At 37.8% G+C, this 16,875-nt stretch overlaps 1 long non-coding RNA gene across 2 annotated transcripts; it reads right to left on the bottom strand.

Moving 5' to 3' along the window:
• Positions 1 to 3,832: 3,832 nt before the first annotated feature.
• Positions 3,833 to 7,159, bottom strand: LOC126693731 (uncharacterized). Of its 2 annotated transcripts, XR_007645486.1 has the most exons (4): positions 6,591 to 7,159; positions 6,077 to 6,177; positions 5,806 to 5,921; positions 3,833 to 4,613 (listed from the first exon to the last, which is right to left on the bottom strand). It is a non-coding gene; the product is annotated as an uncharacterized LOC126693731 (long non-coding RNA). The 2 variants fall into 2 exon arrangements; XR_007645487.1 differs by lacking the exon at positions 3,833 to 4,613 and having other exon boundaries at positions 5,550 to 5,921; positions 6,591 to 7,156.
• Positions 7,160 to 16,875: the final 9,716 nt, after the last annotated feature.

The following is a 16,875-nucleotide window of genomic DNA, read 5'->3' as shown; positions in this document are numbered from 1 at the left end:
AATTTATATGGTAAAATCTTAAAAGAAGAACCTAAGAAACAATATCTAAATATTATACCTGAATCTTGCTCTTACATTATAATTTTAAATACATTAGGTAGTATTGAGTCTATAGCCATTTTTTTTTTTTTTTTGGGGGTTTTGGCCTAAACCCAGATTTCTTGTAGTGATCAGTGTCTCTCTTCAAGTTTCATATGGCTTCTACACAGATAAAAGTCTTCTATCCCACTCACTTTATGTTGCACCTATCACCTTGTCACATTTTGTATTCACTTATGCAGTGCCAACATTGAAGTGTAGCATAAATAATCTAGGCCCTTGATACCCCAAGATTACTGCCTCATTATTTTTTTATTTTTTATTTTTTTTGAAGATAACATGGAATGAAAGAAAATTAATGGAACCGTTTTCAAGAACTATAACATTGTATCGATCATATTTGCTTTTCCTTTCTTGAATAAATAAAACGGTATTATTATTTGTTCTATATATTACCATGGAAGATCTTTTTTCCTTTTTTTTTTTTTTTTTTTTTTTTTTTTTTTTTTTTTTATGGAATATGCTAACGAGTACCCTTACGAGTTACGGCATTAGTTAATAATTCATTTTAGAAAAGTTTTGACATTATTTTTATGCGAAATGAAAAAAACTGTCAAAATATTAATTTTTTTTCTTTTCCCATAAAACCTTTCTTTAACTGAATTGTTATTCAATGTCCTAAGAGAACTTGTTAACGTGACCCTTTTTATATATTCAAAGATCAATTAACTTCTACAAACATATCCTATATACTAATATGGTCTATCTATGATGCTAGTGGAAACCCTTCTCTATTTTATTTTATTTTTTAAAGTTTGGCCAGATCTAAGACTAACGGATCGATGACAGAAGTCAAAGGACTATGATTATGCATTATTTTAATCTGTTTTGAAGGAAAAAGATACTTATCTTTGTATTTTTTTTATTAAAAAGGCCAAAATGCAAAAGACATAGATGGCCAGATGCAATGAAGTACTCTCCTTCCTCTCTTTTTACCTCTCCCACATTTCTTTTTGTATTTAAAATTTCTTTTTCATATGTTGGAGTCAATATTTCTAATTTTTAATCACGTAATCTACTGGTCGGTATTGTGCTGGAGCTTTACACCATAAAGGAACTACACGGCTACAAGGAAGATGATAAGAATATATATCTATTTAGCCACCTCTGCATACTTCACATTCGCCGTGTCCAATAAGCAATAAAGATAATAACAAACCATTAGTATTCTTGCCAAGGTGCTTCTTAATTTATTTTTCTTTGTCCTTAAGTATAGCACAAGAATCGCTTAATATATTTTGGAGCCTAAAGCGACAACTATATAAGGGTTTATTTTATATTTAATTATTAATTACATAATATATATTTTTGAATTTTTGATATTATTAATAATTAAAAATTTATTTTTTGCATCTTATGAGATGTAAATTTAATAATTACGTTTCTTATGTGATAAATGAAAAGAGATTTTTTTATTTTTTTTATTTTTTTTTTACATTTTACTGTAATCTCATCCAGCCTAGCAGCATATCTGATTTTGCTATAAATATTAGTTCACAAGTAACACAATGTGTAAAAGAAAATGATTTTGCTTTTGTACAATACATGTTGGGGAAGCCAAAACTAACTAATTAAAAACTTTTTTTTCTTCTGTAAACATAAGTATAGAAAGAGAGAAAAGCTAAATCTAAATAAAAATTAAGTATGGATAAATTAGGATAAGTATTGAGTGCATAACAATAAGTCAATAAGTCCCAAAGAAGTGTGAATTTTTTTTGTTTCCCTAGATAATATTACTATTTTTAAAAATTAAAAAAAAAAAACTTATTTTTATTGATTAAAATTTTTGGGACAAATCTATTATTTGTTAGCTAAGTGAAAAGCCCTTAATAGAGGGGGATCTTCTTCCGTTTGGGGGCCTTCGGCCACTGCCTAAGGCAGTTGCCTATATGGTTATATTAAGCTAACTCGGGTAGAAACCGTAGAATATAAAAAGTAGGATAAAAGATTTGTATTTATCACTAATTATTAATCATGTAATTTTTTAAGATATAGTTTATTGACGCCCTATGATTATGATGTTAACATCATAGAGGAGTAAACATTTATCAAGGAAAAACACATGAATAATCTTTTTAATTGCCTTATGATAGGTTAAAGGAACTTCTAACTGATAGATTTGGAATTAAAAAAATTTTCTTTAATGAAAAGATTTTCAATTTTTTTACTCTCTGTATAGTCTTACTCGGCACCAGTTATTGTCACAATCCGATCTACTTATGGTACTGAGGGTATTGAAATAGAAGTGCTGCAATCAAAATTCCTACTTTGCAAGTAAATATTTGGAAACAAAATTCTGTTTTCGTTTGAAGTAAAAAACTATTAATTCACCATCACAAAAAAAAAAAAAAAAAAAAAAAAAAAAAAAAAAAAAAAGAGGGCTATAGCTGCATTTGAAAAACGCAGCTATAGCCCATTAAAAACGCAGCTATAGGCTATAGCTGCATTTCCAAACACAGCTTATGCAGCGAGGCTATAGCCCCTTGCAGGGACCTAGAGCTGCGTTTCTAAAAACGCAGCCCAAACCGGGTTTATAGCTACGTTTTCTACACCTTATGGCTGCGTTTTTACAACCCATAAGCTAAGATCTATAGCTGCGTTTTTATAAAAACGCGGCTATAGACTTGCTTTGGGCTGCGTTTAAAACACAGCTATAGTCAAAGACCTAGAGCTACATTTTTTAAAAACGCAGCCCAAATAGGGTTTATAGCTGCATTTTCTACACCCTATAGCCGCGTTTTTACACACCCACAGATACTGGACCGGCTATAGGTCCATGTTAAGGCTGCGTTTTGGAAACACTGCTACAACCTCCCATAGGATTTTTGCCTATAGCCGCGTTTTTTTGTTGAAAACGCAGCTATAGGTTTTTTTTTTTTTTTTCCAGACCAATCCCAATATTGCCCAATCACAATACTCATTGCCATTTTTTGCTACTCAGTATCATCTTCCTTTGCAAACATAACTCATTTTATAAATAATGAGTCACAAACATTATTGTCCTCATTCTGAATTTAAATACCTAAGAAAATAAAACATCAACTGAGCTTGAGTTAAGAGTTAGAGTTAGGAGTGTGGTGTGTGTGTGTGTGGTGCTGCATGTGTGTGCTGGTGATGGAGTGTGCGTGAGTTACTGATAAAAGCAACTAAAAGCTACAACTTGAGCTAAAAGCAACTAAAAGTCAAGAATTGATACTTGAAACAGAATCAAATGGTAATGAAGAGAGGTCTGAGTGAGATTGAGAGAGAGGCCCTTTTGTTCCTAAAAGAAAACAACAAAATATAAAAACCCCATGAAGCAAATCCCTCAAAGCTAGGTAGGCAACCACGGCTTAAGGTCCGAGTGAGATTGAGAGAAAGGCCCTAGGATTATCTTAAGGTCGCATAATTTATTAAAGAAATATGGAGGCCTTTTTCTTCCTTTTGTTTTTTTCTAGTACCTGATCAAAGCCAGGTAGGTAACCACGGCTGAAGTTGTTTTTCATTTCCACTTTAACAAATTCTCTCCTATGTTTTTTCTTAAGTTAATTGGAAGTTTGGTGATCCCTATTATGATCAGACCCAATAACAATAATTTATACGTTATAACAGTAAATAAAATGCATCACATACTAACCAGACCATACTTATTAAAACCCATCAGCCATCACATACTCAAACTTCAATAATAATAACAAAAAATCCTATAAAAAAAATTATAATAACAAAAAAATATATTAAAACCAATCAAGATTGAATTATTGAAGATACAATTTTACCAAGATTGTTGATGGTCAGACAAGGTAGGACTAAGGATTTACCAAGATACTATATGTGAAAAGCAAAAGTATTCAGTTTCAAAAAGGGAGGCACTGACTTTATCATCTAAAAAGGCTTTAAAAATAAAGGTGTGAATTTCACTTTATCATCTCCTATTGTATTTCAAGTTATCAAGACGTAAGAGCTATTAGAGAAGGGAACAGTGTCAATTCATCATCAATCAGATATAATTCCAGCACTTTCAAAAATCACTTTTGATCTTAAAGTTTCCTCCACCCCCTTTTCTTTCAAGGGAAAAAAAATCCATTGAGTACTACAAGCTGAAAAGAGTTTGTTCAATTATTATATAAAAGAATGGTACTGTCCTTTCAATATTTAATGTCTTCCTACAATTGACATCCAATTCATCAATAGCATGTTGAAATAGAAAAGTTTTAAGTATGGTACTGTCCTTTCAAAATCCTCAAATTGACTTCCTATGACTCAACACCTAGGTTGCTATCCACCTTTATTCAGTTTTTTTTCACTATACTGAGCATATGATTCTCACCCCAAGTTGACATAAAAATTAGAGCTTACAAGGCACAAAGTATGCAGGTTTGTGAGCCATATCTCCAACAGTAGTACTTTCTAGTAGCTCACCCTTCAAAATATTTTAGTAAAATCTGAGAAGGTAACAAATAAGAAACTCACCCCACACGCATGCCTTCTTCAATGTCAGTTGGGGAAACTGTGTCACCCAGAGCAACAGCATACTGTAGTCAATAAATTAGAATTATATCAGATCCAATTGTTACATGCATGACTAAATGAGTTAATAAACAAAATTAAGATTCAGGCACAGTATGTTTAAGCTAAAATGCCATGTCCATATAAAATCCCACTGTCTGTTTGCAGGGCATAAAATATAAGACACTGAAGCAATTCAAAATGCATATATCATTAGGAGTCTTTATTAAGTTTTATAAGGCCTTTAATTTACTAGTTAAATTGATATTCCTAGCCCTAACAAGAAAAATAAAAGCAAATGAATATACATAAAAATATGCTTCATTGATTCAGAAAAAAGTACCAAATTGATTAATGTGATTACAAGTGGCTTGCATTGTTGAAGGCATGTGTGCCTAGAATATTCTTTTTTTATTTTCTTCTTTGGCACACTACTAATGTCCAGACAACTCTGAATAGATACAAACTTCTCTCTTTTCCTTCTTTTTTACAATATCAATTCAAGCCCTTCTCCATACATGTCAGAACCATGAACCTAAAGCTTTCCATAACCTCAAGCCACCAAATAACCCATCAAAGCAAGCCTTAGACGAACATAATACCTTTTCTACTAATTATCAAGCATTTTAGGTATCCATGGAATTGACAATTAAATGAGAACAAGAGCATGAGTTAACATAGAAGAAGTTAGGAATATCACTATCACCAAACAAGTTAGGGCCGCATGTTATAGCTTCTTAATGAAACAATTATTAAGTTCTGTCTATCTGAGTACATCTGGTGAGCTATTGATCAAAATAAACTGAATGTCATATGAGAGACACAAACCAAACTATTGAAGATGAAGGCAGAAGAAGATGAAAACAAAAGGAATAAGAATGATTATAGTTTCTCAGTATCCCACCATACTACACCGATACACATACATCAGTCTATTTATAAAGATCCATGACCTTAACAGATTTAGAGTTAATTATGAGCAGAACTATATTGAACACGCACTTCGAAAATCTGACTACTGTCAACTAATTCTTAACTGACTTGGCTGCCATTAACAATTTCTTTTTGAGGTATTATACATGTTGGTGATCTACAGCATGATCATTACCACATATAGATACAATTCCCAACATTCTTGGGCAACATTCAAAGCAATAAAAATGCTTGAGGAATGCTAAATTCAGACACTAAGAAACTATAATCTGAACCATGACTTACAGGATCAGGAAATCGTTTTGCGTTTGTGCTTACTGCCGCCTTCACAAACCCAGCTGCCATCCGAATTCATCGATACAAATCCTAATATATTCTTAACTGATATCACCACTGCCTCCCTATGCAATATACAAAACAACAAGAGAAACTGAAGCATGCTGAGTAAAAAAGATTCCAACTTTATTAAACCTCTCTTTTTTCACTATTTATATCCTTGAATTTTCCAATATTTTCTCATCAGTAAATCAAAGTTGAGAAATTTTGAAACTCTTACCCTTTGTTAACAAGAACCATGTCGATATTCTGTCGTGAACCCATGTCAGCATCTGGAATTCGAAGCCCCATATAAACCTTTCCACCATAAAGCTTTTCAAGCTTACGAATTTGCTCAAAAAAGAAGAACAATTGAATCAAACATATAAACGGAAAAGAAAGGGGGGGGGGGAAATATTAACATAAATGACTATACAAAAAACTAATCATCAAGAAAAAGAACACCCGCAAGATATAATTTCAACCTCAAAACAAATTATGCTTGCCTAAGTTACTAACCTTAAAAAAACAAATTATCGTCCAATTTTCATAAACAAAATCCAAAACCCAGATAAAAGCATTCACAAAACAAAAAAAAGCATAGGACCCCAATCTTAGCTCATAATTTTTCTACAGCCATAAATTCAGCATGTAAACCAAAATAATAATTTGAAAAAAAAGTGGGTCTACCAAACAATCATCCAATTAACAAAATTCAATTAATGAAACAAAATGATATAGGGTCCCATCCACACCAGAATAGCCAATAGATCAGTCTACCCGATGCACCCTCAACTTTCTCTGCCTTAACCTTTTACTTGCTTCCCTCAAGGTGTTCAACGAAATGCCTGAACCATGCTCTCGCCTCCTAGTCTCGCCAAACTCTCGGCCCCAGTCTCTTTCCCTGCCTTCCGTTGTCTTTGTTACCGATTCAAGAAGAAGAAGGAAGAGAAGGAAAACGATACAGGTACAGACACAGCTCGTGTCTTCGAGTTAAGTGGCGGCGAAGAAGAGCTGTGTTGGTGGTTTTTTGGGGTTTCACAAGCTGGCTGGGTTCGTGAGGAGGTGTGTGAAGTGGGGGATTTGGCTTTGGAGGGTGAGATTTTGGAGTTCATGAAAGAATCGAAGAATCCGGAGGCTTTTCCAAGCAAGAAAGAGCTGGTTGAAGCTGGGAGGATGGATTTGGTGTGAGAGAGAGTGACGGCTTCGGCCATGGTGATGAGGATTGGTGGTAGAGAGGGGTGGATTGGCGGTGAGGGTTTGGGAGTCAAAGGGAGAGACTGAGAGAAAAGGTGAGAGATCGGGACAGAGAGAAAGTAATCTGAGGGGTTTTTTCTTTTTGATTTATACCAAACCTATTTAAGCTGCGTTTAATAAACGCAGCTCCAGACATGTATAAGCCGCGTTGAATAAAACGCAGCTCTATACATGTTTAAGCTGCGTTTATTAAACGCAGCTTTGGGATATTTGAAAAAAAAAAAAAAAATCCCTGGATGGGCCTATAGCCGCATTTTTATAAACGCAGCTCCAGCTAAACGCAGCCTCAACATCACAAAACGCAGTTTTAGAGCTGGTCTATAGCTGCGTTTAATAAACGCAGCTACACGTCCAGTGATGGAGCTGCGTTTTACAAAAACGCAGCTCAAACAGCACCCTGAAGCTGCGTTTTTGAAAAACGCAGCTCCAAAGCGCGTTTTTCGTAGTAGTATATATATAGTACTAGTATCGATCATTTTATTTTTCCTTTATTGATGAAAAATTTGTATCATTATTTGAACTACATATTACCATGAAAGGCCCTTTTAAACAAATAAAAATTCAATTAGCTTTTACAAAAAAAATCTACTAATATTGCCTACTATGACGCTAATAAACCCTTTCTTTCTTATTGTGGGGCCAGGGAACTCATGATCCGGCCCACGCTCTACTAGGGCCCAGGGCTCGTGCCGAGGAGGGTATTTGCCGAGAACGAATGGGGAAAGGCCGAAATGCCGGGGGCACAGCCGAGGATGACCCTGTCCTCGGCACTCCAAGACTTCAAAGGGAAGAGCAACATCTCATTGAAGGCTGCCCCCAAAAAGCCCCCTGAAGGAGATGCGAGTAGAATGGGACCCACGTGGGGGTACGGTGTGAAACTGGTTCAGGGTAAATACGTCCCCTCCGCATTAAATGCACCCGCCAACGTCCTAACCATATTAATGAGAAAAGATGCTTGAACAGGGCAACTTCGATCATCGCAACTAACAAAAAGCAAGGGGAGACAGCTGATGGGACGGGTACTGAAGTAGGCACCTGCCTGATCAACAAGTGGAGGGCTAAGATCAACCAAGAAGAGCTATATAATGTGAAGGTCAATGCGCCAAGAAGGAGGCTGGGAAAAAAGGCCAAGAACCAGAGCCTCCCAGACCGCCTCAAGGAGAAAGACTCCTCGAGCGAACACGGCCTAATTCTGTACGAACAAAACGACTAACCCTCGTTCGGTGACCAAAGCCTAGCCTTTCAAACCCACGCTCTATAAGTGATATTGTTTGGGCCTTTTTATGTGTGAACCCAACATCATTTTGGGTCGTTACAAATTGAGTTCTTACAATTGACGCCGTCTGTGAGAAAGGCTTGTGTGTTGGCATAGGCGGTGGGCGTAAAGTTCCATTAGGGGCTACGTTTCTTTACTAGGGGCTGCGCTTCATAGTGTCAGCAGCACGAATGGTTCTAGGGGCTTGGCCGAGGAGCTCATCCCCCTAAACCAAGGTCCCGCGCCATAGCCGAGGGGTTAATTCCCCCAACTACTTAAAAAATCAAGTTTTGGACAGAACCAAGGTGTTGCATGGTCCTCGGACTCAAACCTATGGGGAAACCAACTACTTAAAAATCAAGTTTTGGACAAAACCAAGGTATTGCATGGTCCTCGGACTCAAACCTATGGGGAAACCAAGTACTTAAAAAATCAAGTTTTGGACAGAACCAAGGTGTTGCATGGTCCTCGGACTCAAACCTATGGGGAAACCAACTACTTAAAAAATCAAGTTTTGGACAGAATTAAGGTGTTGCATGGTCCTCGGACTCAAACCTATGGGGAAACCAACTACATAAAAAATCAAGTTTTGAACATAACCAAGGTATTGCATGGTTCTCGGACTCAAACCTATGGGGAAACTAACTACTTAAAAGCTAAGTTTTGGACAGAACCAAGGTATTGCATGGTCCTCGGACTCAAACCTGTGGGGAAACCAACTACTTAAAAAAAATCGAGTTTTGGACAGAACCAAGGTATTGCATGGTCCTCGGACTCAAACCTATGGGGAAACCAACTACTTAAAAAATCAAGTTTTGGACAGAACCAAGGTGTTGCATGGTCCTCGGACTCAAACCTATGGGGAAGCCAACTACTTCAAGGAAATCTGGATACTAAGTGGGACCTAACAGTACATGTGACATCTCGGATGATGCCTATATCTCCATTGAATGAGGTTTAGACATGAGTTCAAGGCTCTATAGGTGCAGGTAAGCTAATGTTCCGAAACATGATTCTAAATATATCGCATGCACAACCATTCATACATGTTAAGATAATTAGTTCAAAAATCATAAACAATAGTAAGTATCGACGAGGGCAACTAACAAGTAACCAAAAGGAAAGAGGAAGAAAAGAATTTCATATAGGTGTTCAACAGGTTCAAACTACCAGTAGACTACAAAGTTTTCAAAATAAAAAAGAAACTAGTTAGTCATTAAACTAAAAACAAATACGGAGGCTGGCCGGGGTTTCTACTTATTCAGTTCTGTGTCGGCCACATCCTGGGAAGGCAGAATAGGACCAGCTTCGACGCCCTGGAGGACAGTCCCTTCTGGGGAAGATTGAGTAGGGTCGGTGTTGGTACTCTTGGGGACCACAGTGAGGGGAATTGCCTACAAGGGCTGGGCAAGTATGGTTGGCTAGTCGGCATCAGGGATCTGAGCGCTGATCATCGGCTCGGTATCCTCTTTGGGTACCTCGGGATCCATACATTCAGGCACTTCTATCACCTCATGAAGCTCTCCCCCTTTAAGCGGCTCGCCAGGAGAGGCGCCAACCTGTGCAGCTTCCGACTGAGTGACCCCTCCCTCATGTTGGTCGCTTACAGCCTCGGAGCTGGTGGAGGCGGCCTCACGGATGGCTGTAGGATAGAATATGCTCTCCGCTTTCTACAAATCAGACGAAGCGTTTACCCCAGCTTGCTTTAAGGCCTCTTCCCAAACCTGTGAGCAGTATAGCCTGCATACTCCGAGAATTTGGGCTTTAAGGGAGACTTGGGTTTTAGCTACCCCCGCGTTGTAACCCTCATCCTTAGCCGTTTCCTTGGCAGCCTCAGCCTCGTTTCTGGCAAACTCAGCCTCCCGCTTGGCCATTATGACTTCGTCCCGGGCATACTCCGCCGCGCCTTTATCATTCTTTGCCAGGATCAATCTCTTCTTTAAATCACTGATCTGCTCCTTGGCTATTCGCAACTGATCCTCGGCTTCGAGTAGACGTTTGGTCTATTCCTCGGCCTGTTTTTTAGCACCCTCTAAACCCGCCGAGGCACTATCTCTTTCTCGGATAGCCTCCTTTCAGATGTCCTTAGCCTTTACGAGGTCGTCCTCGGAAGCTTTGAGAGTCCATGTGGCATCTAGGCGTTTGGAGCGTTCATTCTCAGCGGCCTTACTTTGCTTGTTAACTTCCTCCTCCATTCAATATGTGGCCTGGAGAGCCTGTCAAGTGAGGAAAATACATTGTGAATGACAAAACAGGGAGCAAGAGTTAATAAAGTTTTAGGTTTCAAGAGCCTTACCATTCCCAAGTATCTCTTCATACTGAGGAAAACCTCCTGCATCCTCATTTTCTTCAACTCATCCATGTCATTGGGAAGCAGCATAGTTCTCCCTAATGCGTTAGCCACATAACCCCCTTCGCCATCTCCAGGGTCCCTCATGGACGCGGTCTCCAGCAGTGGCCCCCCGTGGAGCATCGGGGCGGGAAGCCAAGCGCTTGGCAAGGATGGGGCTTCGATCCCCTTTCCCTTACTTTGGGCAGATTGGGCTTCAGTCTCTTTGCTCTTGCTTTGGATCCCAATCTTCAATTGCTTCACACGCGGGGCTTCATCCCTCTCCTTGGAAGATTGGGATTTTCCCCCATCCATGGTTTCCTTACCCTTGGGACTCCTCTTTCTCTTTGAGTCAGTGGGCCCCGGCCGAGGAGGCAGAGCTGGTTGGGGAAGAGCAGGAAGTTTGGGGCGGGGAGACTGTGGTTGCGACTTTGTGGACGATTACCTAGTCTGGATGGTCTGGGTTTGAGGTGGTGGAGACGGAGTGCTGGACTATGGTGTTCCTTGCGCACCCTTCCCCGGTTGACCCTCGAGGAGGTCGAATAAGCTGGTTGGGGGTTTTCTTTTAAGTCCCATCCCGGTTTGGGAAGATGTGCCTACTGATGACAATTCTGTCTCGGACAAGGTCGGGTCACCTATATCGCCAGAAGGATCCTCGGACTGATCGGCTAGGTCAAATACTCCAAATCCCTCCTCGGATTGATCTAACTCGCCTTCGTCCTCTGCTACTTGATGAGATGAGGAGTGGTCCACTAGTGGGATGCCCTCTGGGACAGATGATCCTTCGGAGATTAAAAATCCTGATTCGACCACGGTAATTTTTGGAAGCTGAGGACGGCTGGCGCTAATCACGTGCCTGGGGTCGACAAATGACTTCTGAAGGGGAGCGTACCCTAAGATTTTGTGAGCGGCTCGGACTTGACCGTCTCCGTCATTTACGAAATCTGCCGCTTGAAGAATAGTCTCCAAGTCCACCCGATTAACCAGGTGAAAGTGCCAGTGAAAAGCGTGTGGATCTGCAAAAAAAAAACACATGCACATGGTTAGTTACCGGGCCACATCAAATTAGAATGGCGCAAAGGTTCGGCGCCCTTCCATTTCCTATACCCCACTTGGTTCTCCTTCTACCACGGGGCACGAATCGTGATCATGCCATTCACCGGAGACGATAAGGAAATCCTTGTTTAATCCCTTGTTGGAATCAGGGAGGCATTGAATTAGTCGAACCCTCTCATCTCTCGTCTTCATGTAGTAGGATTTTCCCTTCAAATTTTGGAGATTATAGCACCAATTCACGTCGTGGTGGGTCAATCTTAGCCCCATCTTTTCGTTTAAGGCATCCACACAACCCAGAATCCTAAACATGTTGCCGGTGCACTAGGTGAGGGCTAATCGGAAGTGCCTGAGGTAACCCTTCGTTACCGGCCCCATGGGGATTCTCATGCCCCCCTCTACAAAGGCGAGGACGGGAATTACCACCTCGTCCGTTCCCCTCAGATAGTACCACTCCCCCATCTTACAATGCCTCAGACTTACGTTGGGAGGAATCTTGTAATCGGCGATGAACTTTTTCATCGCCTCCTTGGTATCGACTAATTTCCTCAATCTCAATTTAACCATCTCTACGATTTACTAAACAAACTCAACTAGCGACGGGAGAAGAAAGGGAACCAGAGAAAAATAAACCCAGAAAAGAAAAAGCACGAGTTAATGGATGCAGGGAACTTACAGAAAAGAGGAAAGACACTTCGGATAGGCTTTTTGTGCTGGAGATAGACTTGAGTTTGGACGAAAGTTCAGATGAACCCAGGGTATACGCGCTAGAACTCTTAAGTGCAAAACTGAAGAGACAAATCCGTTCCAAAAATCATTTATGCTTCCTATTGAGAGTAACTGCACGAATTTTCCCGCCCATAAAGGCCAAGGAATCCCCACCGTTAGATCTCCATCATGCCGTAGAACGTGGGAAACACAAAGCCGTCCACATTTAATGAGGCCACGCTTTACCTTCCAAAGTCTCCAGGAACGTGTCTAGGGCAGACAAAAAGTCTCAGGAACTGTAGGTGATAAGGATTGACAGGCATTGACAGATGTCTGATGTTATCAAAACCCTCCTATCCGTTCGAGGAGCCGGATAGCAGGATTTTGAGGGGCTATTGTGGGGCCAGGGAACTCATGATCCGGCCCATGCTCTACTAGGGCCCAGGGCCCGTGCTGAGGAGGGTATTTGCCGAGGACGAATGGGGAAAGGCCGAAATACTGGGGGCACAGCCGAGAATGACCCTGTCCTCGGCATAGCCGAGAATGACCCTGTCCTCGGCACTCCAAGACTTCAAAGGGAAGAGCAACATCTCGTTGAAGGCTGCCCCCAAAAAGCCCCCTGAAGGAGATGCGAGTAGAATGGGACCCACGTGGGGGTACGGTGCGAAACTGGTTCAGGGTAAATACGTCCCCTCCGCATTAAATGCACCCGCCAACGTCCTAACCATATTAATGAGAAAAGATGTCTGAACAAGGCGACTTCGATCATCTCAACTAACAAAAAGCAAGGGGAGACAGTTGATGGGACGGGTACTGAAATAGACACCTGCCTGATCAACAAGTGGAGGGCTAAGATCAACCAAGAAGGGTTATATAATGTGAAGGTCGATACGCCAAGAAGGAGGCTGGGAAAAAAGGCCAAGAACCAGAGCCTTCTAGACCGCCTCAAGGAGAAAGACTCCTCGAGCGAACACGGCCTAATTCTGTACGAACAAGACGACTAACCCTCGTTCGATGACCAAGGCCTAGCCTTTCAAACCCACGCTCTATAAGTGATATTGTTTGGGCCTTTTTACGTGCGAACCCAACATCATTTTGGGTCGTTACAAATTGAGTCCTTACACTTATTATTTTTTTTTTCAGTAGTGTGTGGCCAGATCAAAAACTAATATATTTCAACTAAATAATAGCTAGGACTAAGATTAGAAAGGTTAAAATGCAAATTAAAAGACAGATGCCCACAGAAGTTGGAAGTATTATTTCTAAATTTTAATCACGTAATCTACTTGATACTTCGTACATATTGTGAGAGGGAACTACACAGTTACAACGAAGATGATAATAATAATATACATCTAGCCATATCTGTGGACTTGCCCATTCACCGTGTCTAATAAGAAGTAAAAGATAATAAGACACCGTTAGTGTTCTTGCCAAGGTGCTTCTTTATTTCTTTCCTTTGTTCTTAAGAGAAAAGAAAACGTTATGACATAATTAATAATTTAGATTAAATTTTATAAATCTAAATATGTAGTGACTGTCCCGTCCATGGTTAGATTCAACTTGCATTGCTGTGACTGTAAGAAGCATATTAATATAGAAACCTCGATTACACAAGAATTGTGATGTTGCTTGCCTGCAATTTTCTGTGGTGCCCGGGACGTGTAGAGTAAGTTTCTTTGTCGTCGACAAGTCTAAAATTTCAAATTTCAAGTATACTTGAACCTTGTTAGTATCTTCCTATTAATAGATTTGGATGGTACATGGTAAGGGTGTTCTCTATTTTAAAACTAAAATTTTATTTTCTTAGATTTTAAATGGTACTAGTAATGTAAAATTTATATTAAATACGTACAATATTGTACACATTTGTTTAGTTTATAATGTAAAATATACATTATTAGTGCAATGATAAAACTAATTAAATGATAATAAACTCTAACTTCAATCAAGTTTTCACTAATATACTCATCATTAGTGTCTCTCCTCAAGTTTCATATGGCTCCTATATAGGGATAAAAACCTTCTATCCCACTCACTTTATGCAGGACTATTACCTTGTCACATTTTGTATTCGTTTATGCAGTGCCAACATTGAAGTGTAGCATAAATAATCTGTGCCCTTGAAACCACAAGATTAATTACTACCTCATTGTTTATTTTTATTTTTTTGAAGATAACAAGGAATGAAAGAAAATTAATGGAACCTTTTTCAAGAACTATAACAGATATTGTATCGATCATATTTGTTGTTAATTTCTTGGATGAATAAAACGGTATAATTATTTGTACTATATATTACCATGCAAGATCCATTTGTTTTTTTTTTTTTTTTAATCAATAAGATCAATTAACTTCTACAAACATATCCTATATACTAATATGGTCTATCTATGACGCTAGTGGAAACCCTTCTCTATTTTTTTTTTTTAAGTATGGCCAGATCAAAGACTAATATATTTCAACCGGATCGATGATAGGAGTCATAGGACTATGATTATGCATTATTTTAATCTGTTTTGAAGGAAAAAAGATACTTATCTTTCTACCTTTTTATTAAAATGGCCAAAATCCAAAAGATATAAATGCCCAGATGCAATGCAGTCCTCTCTTTCCTCTCTTTTTACCTTTCCCACATTTCTTTTTCTATTTAACTCTTCTTTTTCATATGTTGGAGTCAATATTTCTAATTTTTAATCACGAATCTACTGTTGATATTGTGCAGGAGATTTACACCATAAAGGAACTACACGGCTACAAGGAAAATTATAAGAATTATACATATATTCACTATTCAGCCACCTCTGTAGACTTCACATTCGCCGTGTCCAACAAGCAATAAAAGATAATAACAAACCATTGGTATTCTTGCCAAGGTGCTTCTTAATTTATTTTTCTTTGTCCTTAAGTATAGCACAAGGTTCGCTCAATATATTTTGGAGCCTAAAGCGGCAATTATATAAACGTCTATTTTATATTTAATTATTAATTACATAATATATATTTTTGAATTTTTGATATTATTAATAATTAAAAATTTATTTTTTGCATCTTTTGAGATGTAAATTTAATAATTACGTTTCTTATGTGATAAATGAAAAGAGATTTTTTTTTTTTTTTTTTTTTTTTTTTTTTTTTTAACATTTTACTCACTCATCCAGCCTAGCTAGCAGCATATCTGATTTTGCTATAAATATTAGTTCACAAGTAACACAATGTGTAAAAGATAGAAACTTAGAAAACTAGGTTTTTTTTTTTTTTTTTTTTTTTTTTTTTTTTTTTTTTTGTTGAGAAAATAGAAGACTAGTTGACTAAATAAAAAAATGATTTTGCTTTTATACAATACATGTTGGGGAAGCCAAAACTAACTAATTAAAAACTTTTTTTTTTCTTCTGTACACATAAGTATAATAAGAGAGAAAAGCTAAATCTAAATAAAAATTAAGTATGGATAAATTAGGATAAGTATTGAGTGCATAACAATAAGTCAATAAGTCCCAAAGAAGTGTGAATTTTTTTTTTGATAATATAACTATTTTTAAAAAAACTTATTTTTATTGATTAAAAATTTTGGGACAGATCTATTATTTCTTAGCTAAGTGAAAAGCCCTTAATAGAAGGGGATCTTGTTCCGTTCGGGGGCCTTCGGCCATTGTCTGAGGAGTAAACATATACCATGGAAAAACACATGAATGATCTTTTCAATTGCCATATAATAGATTAAAGGGACTCCTAATTGGTAGATTTGGAATTAAAAAATTTTTCTTTAATGAAAAGATTTTCAATTCTTTTGCTCTATCTGTATAGATCCACTCGACACCAGTTATTGTCACAATCCGATCTACTTATGGTACTGAGGTTGAAATAGAAGTGCATGCAGCAATCAAAATTCCTACTTTGCAAGTAAATATTTGGAAACAAAATTCTGTTTTCGTTTGAAGTAAAAAAACTATTAATTCACCATCTTAAATATATATATATATATATATAATGGATTTTTTTTTTCTATTAACATTTAAAATGGAGGGTATAAGCCTATATAACTTTATAAGGGCTTCGCCTTAAATAGCATAATATCCTCCCTCATCAAATAAGGTGCAAAGTGAAATACATATTAGGTTGAAGACCCTCTAGTACTACTTTTACTTTTTAGCATACTTTTTTTTAAAGAGGAGTTAAAGTGCGTGTGCAAGACACAAGTTTCTCCTTCACTCTTTTTTACTAGAGGCCAAAAATAACAAGCTGTGTGGCCTAGAATGATTGACCTTCGTGCCACGAATCATCATATACTTATAGTATAGTTAATTAGTATTTGTTGCTAACTACTTAGTGTGCGTTTGACATTGCTTAAAAAGTTAATTTTTTTAATTATTTAACTTATTTTTGCTATTATTTATAAGTTTTATTGTACTTTTTAGTACTATTTATGAGTCATACT

This window comes from Quercus robur, chromosome 7 (assembly GCF_932294415.1).
Source record: "Quercus robur chromosome 7, dhQueRobu3.1, whole genome shotgun sequence".
Lineage (NCBI taxonomy): Eukaryota > Viridiplantae > Streptophyta > Magnoliopsida > Fagales > Fagaceae > Quercus > Quercus robur.
This window is presented reverse-complemented; position numbering and strand designations above follow the sequence as displayed.